Genomic DNA, 5,398 nt, shown 5'->3' with positions numbered 1-5,398 from the left:
TCGGATTGTAAATAACCCACAACCAATCGGAAGCAGGAACTATTTTTTTTATCATTTAACTACCAATGATTAGTGGAGTCTAGAGTCTAAGGGCGGGAACTACCGGTAAGATAGGTATTATCATAGGTCTGAATTGACGTCGATCAACGTTTCTTTTCTTTTTTTAAAGAGGCGAGTCCATGTACTGGCGTCCTATTTCAACCGTAGATTCTATGATTAGCACATGTCCATCATTCATGTGATCATCAAATTTAATTGTATTTTACATTTTAAAATAATGAACACACATTTCCGTTTTCACGACCGGAAATCATGTGATATGAGAGAAGTTGGACTCTTTAGGATTATAAGATTATAATTTGTCACTATACAGTATACATCACATTTGAAACAGAGTCCAGTATTATATAACCTACTTCCTACTTTTTTAAAGGCTAAGTTAAATACTATACCACATTTTTTTGTTGTGAAGCCCATGAGTTAAATAATGAAAGAAAAGACAAGAACCTGTGTTTATGGAAAAGACACATTCACTTATAACATAATTTAAATACTCTTACCATAAGCTTGATGAAGTCGAAACAGCTAGTATCTTGATAATTAATAACTTAATGTATAAAATATCAGCGTTTCAAAATATTTCCCAAAAGTTGGGGTTCCACTCTGGTTACGGTAAGCTTCTGGTGCCAGTTGCATATGCATCACATAACTTAAAAATGAACACATTTGGGTTTTGTAAGGGTCATAGGGCCCATCTCACTAACTCTCTACTAGTCTAGAGTGCAGTGACACCAATCTTGAGGGGCCATGCCACCATTTTCCATAAATGCCCCTTATGATGGAGATGGCATAATTGTTGTAATTAGGGAGAGCAGCTCAGGGTGGCATTGCAATGACCCACCCCAGTCCAGGTCCATATGGTCTCAACTAGATAATGAGTCTGTTAATGTGCTATGTCCATCAGTAATACATACTCAATATGGACTGCAAGCAGGCAGACTGTTATTTTGACCATGGCCATCTAGAAGAGACAGATGAGTCTTGACAGATCAGTATGCACGCCATACCATCCCCCACCCCTCCCCCATCTCTCATGCAAACACTTCATAAAATGAGTAGTGTATTTTTACGAGATGTTGGAGTAAACAGTTATTTGGATTAGGAATACAGTACACATGCAAGCTAAAATGGTCCAAACGGTTGTAAGGTACAGTTGTAAGAAAAACCTTTGAAATTATCTTGAACCTTTGAAATTATCTTGATATTTGCACGAATGTCTCCTAAAATGTGATCAGATCTTCATTTCGCAGTCAACACATAACATATTGAAGTATTTCATATCTTAACAAACGAACAGTGAAGTAACCAATTCCAACACTTTTCAGTCCATGTAAATTTCTGGGACACCTTGCTTGAATTGACCACTTCATACCATACCATCACATTATAGTGGGACTGAGGTCAGACCATTTGTAAAGAATGTTAGTCCTTTCGTTCGGGTTATTTGATCGCTAATGTATTCTTTGGCTTTGGATCATTGTCATATTGTGTGAGCCAACCATTTGTAAGATCATAGACAGATGCCCCGAAGTTCTGCTGTAGATTTTCCAGATAAAACGTGGAATTCATTGGTCGATAGACCAGGCATCCAAGTCCCCAGGCAGCAGTGCAGTCATACATTGTTTCATTCCCTGCTAACCTCTCATCAACATTGCTCTCATTTGAATATTTTCTTATGGTAGGCTCATGAACTCAGGTGTTGTTGAACGCAAGAGTTGCCAAAACCTTTTATCAGATTTTTTTGGTCTTTTTTTTTTAAGGTGTGTTTATCTGGATTCTCATTCTTATGATGTAATTATGATAAATGCCCACACACCTTTTACCAGCACTGATCTTTTGTTAAATAAAAACATGGCAATAATGTAATCACTGCAGGAAAGACAATGACATAGGATCAAATTTTAAGTGACATTCACACAGAATGCTGTGTGAATTCTGATCGGTTCACAAACTTTTTAATTTAAAAACTTTTTCACAGGTGAATTATATGGAAAGGGGCTTAACATAAGATATTTTTTGTCCTCGTTTTGACTAGCTGTAAATTGAGGATGTTTGATATTTCAGAGGCCTTGGTAAATTAAATGCTTCGGCACAAATGTTAAAACTTAGAGCTGTGTGCTGCTTGTTAGCTAATATTGCCTGTGTTTGCCCTAGAGCATTGCCTGAACAACAGTGTATTTTCAGTCTGTAAATGCGGTTTAAAGGCAAGATTATTTCAGGCTGCGCATTTCCTTACAGATTATGGGAGTTATTATCCAAAAGTAGCACATTAGTAGTCCATATAAGCATATCCCCAACCTCTGCATCAAGTTCCAATTACAAGCCATTTTGCTCACAGAATTTTTCCGTCTTCACCACATTATTGAGGCTTCAAAGCAGTTATTGTTATAAGATGTATGGCTATTCCAAATATACATAATGTGAATCTAATGACTTGTAATGAGTGACTGTTTTGCCTTTATATAAAGGGCAGAGAGATGCTAATAAAGCCTGGGTCTGCTCCTGGGAGCTTGTTCTGGCCTGGCTTTACATTATTCCTTTAATGTCTCGAAAGCCTGAGGCTAAATTGAAATTTATAACCCCAAACTAAACATCATGTAGCATTGTACTGAATCTCTTTAAGGAACACCTCTGTGCAGGTTGGTACAAACCTTTGCAAAATTGTTGAACAGTGTGCTTTGATACATCCAGTTGTGTTTATGACTTTCACATTATTCTTGCTCTTTTAAGAAAGTTGTGATATGGTATTTTAAAATGTTTAAGTCCAAGACGTAAATCAAAATCTCAGACAATAGGTAGAGATGTTAATATTGTCTGCGGGCAATATATTATTCACCACAAATGTATTTTATAAATGTTGTTGGAGGCAGTTCTCTTATTTCTATTCCATTCATTATGCAACATATGGATGTTTGTAATTCAGATTTTTATTGACTAAAATAATGTAAAAAGCAATTAAAGTTGCACTTGATGGAACAGCAGGTCACGTAGTGCTAGACCGTGTATCTAAGCTCTCTTAACAAATTTGCAGGACTTTCTGTTGTCAGAACTATATCTTCTGCCTGCAGTTTTTTTGTAAACAGACTAGTTTACAGGGTCACTAAACCAGTTTTGTAATCATAACATGTATTTTTAATTGTATTCATGGTCATTGTGTATACACACTCTATTTGTTATATGTGATAAATCTCTGGTCATGTATTGGACTGAATAATGCTGGGATTTTTTATGGTTAGCCATTGAGAAAACGTATGAGGTGTTTACTGTTTGTGAAAACAGCTGTTGTCCTACTACAGTTTTAACCTATTCATGAACCATGCCATTTAACAGCAGCAGATTTCAAAGCCTAACATCATAGTATAAGACTTGTACCCCTGTTAGCAAAACAGCAGTTTTGTACATTTAGTACCAGTTTCATCAGTGTATGTTTTTGCTTATGTCCATTTAAAAGATTTCATAACTTTATCTGCTGGTCAGACTGGGATCAGACTGGTCCTGTAATCCCTGCAGCTGTGTTTAAGTGGCCACAGACAAGTAGTGTAAAGTAGTGCTATAGCACTATTACAAACTGAAATAGAATTCCCTCCTATCTACTACAATTCCTACATTGTTCCTCTAAGACCAACTGTATTTTTATACAATACTAACCCTGGTCATGCTTGAGTCAAAGTGTTGCTTTAATAGTTGTGCAGGAATGTGTTTCATTAAGACTGAAGTGGAAGTGGGTCTGGTGAGGTGCAGCCTAAGGAAAAGTCACCCTCTCAGTTCTTTGCATGTCTCTTGAGCAGGGTGTGTTTTTGATCTGTAGGTTTTTTTTTTGTTGGGTTAATAAGCGGGAACTTGTCCTCCAATGCTGACTCTCCTGATGTGGCATTTCACATGAGGCTTAGTGACGAGACAGGAGCCCGAGCTAGGAGCAGCCAGGAAAAAGACGAGAAAAAAAAAGGGATGGGAATTAACACTTGGCAACCAGTTCTGTGCTAGCGCTTCCTGTCCCAGCACACACACAGCGGGGCCTTGCTCTGACCTGGAGTCAGTGCACTGGGCCAATGCAGCGCTGGGTTAATTAAGCTGTCTGGTGCTGAGAGCTTGGAAGCGTACAGAGAGAGAGAGAGAGAGAGAGGGAGAAAGAGGGAGAGACAGAGAAAGAGAGATTGGGAGAGAGAGAGAGAGAGAGAGAGAGAGAGAGAGGGCGGGGGAAGAGTCCTTCAGTCCTTCAGCCCAGTTACAGACGTGCTGTCCACATGGCCAGCTAGTAGCTCTGTTAGACTCATCGATTTGAGGGTCACACAGCACACAGACTGAGAAAGAGAGGGAGGACAGCTGGAAACACAGAAGTGTGCCGAGTGTGAGTATGTGTGTGTGTGTGTGTGTGTGTGTGTGTGTGTGTGTGTGTGTGTGTGTGTGTGTGTGTGTGTGTGTGTGTGTGTGTGAGTGTGTGTGTGTGTGTTTTCTGTGGAGCCTTGACATAGCTTCCCTAGACGACTGCACCCTAGCTGACCCTGCAGGACTGCCAATTAGAACAACACACTGCACAATGTGAGAATAGTGGCTAATGCCCAGCTAACTCTTTTCATGGTTGTTGTTAACGTGTGTGTGTGTGTGTGTGTGTGTGTCTGTGTGTGTGAGTATGCTTGTATGCAACTTGTGTGAAGGTTTCCTTATACATTCACACCATAGCATGTTTCATTCATGTCTATGTTGATAATACCCTCACCCATCATACTTACCTGTTGTTGTTTATGTCATGTTAATATTCATGTAGTATTCTTCCAGCATGACTGCCTGTGGTGATCTACCTTCTCTGGCTGTGCCAGTGTTGTCTGATATGGGCTAGTTAGACTATTGCATGTCTAAGATTGCTCCTCTGCCTTGTCGTCAACACCTCCTTTGAGCTCTGTTAACAAATCGCACAGCAGAGACAGATGATGTACGGTGGATAATAATAGTTTTGCAACTCCTTCATATAGCAGCCTTATTGCAGTGTTAACACCATACACTCAAGACTCTGCATTTTTGGTGTGAGTTTGAACCTGGGTGGAGAGAGACACACACATGGCAAACATAAACTGGGCATAGAGGAACAGAACATTTAAAAATTAATTTCAAAGCTTCCAGTAGATTTGTGTAGGAACCTTATCTTGGACCTGAGTCAACCAGGCAAAAGAAAAGCAGTTTCCATTGTTGCTTACATCAGTGAACTTAACAAGATTTGAGAATTTCACCAAAATACATGCATGTCAATTACGATAATAGTATTTGTTCAAGATTACCGTTTCCTTGTATGTTCTGTCTTAATAACAATGAGTATGTAGTCCCTGAGGCATTATCTCAGGTT

This window comes from Brachyhypopomus gauderio, chromosome 15, assembly GCF_052324685.1.
Source record: "Brachyhypopomus gauderio isolate BG-103 chromosome 15, BGAUD_0.2, whole genome shotgun sequence".
Classification (NCBI taxonomy): Eukaryota; Metazoa; Chordata; class Actinopteri; order Gymnotiformes; family Hypopomidae; genus Brachyhypopomus; species Brachyhypopomus gauderio.
The sequence above is the reverse complement of the archived record's forward strand: the minus strand, read 5'-3'. Positions refer to the sequence as shown.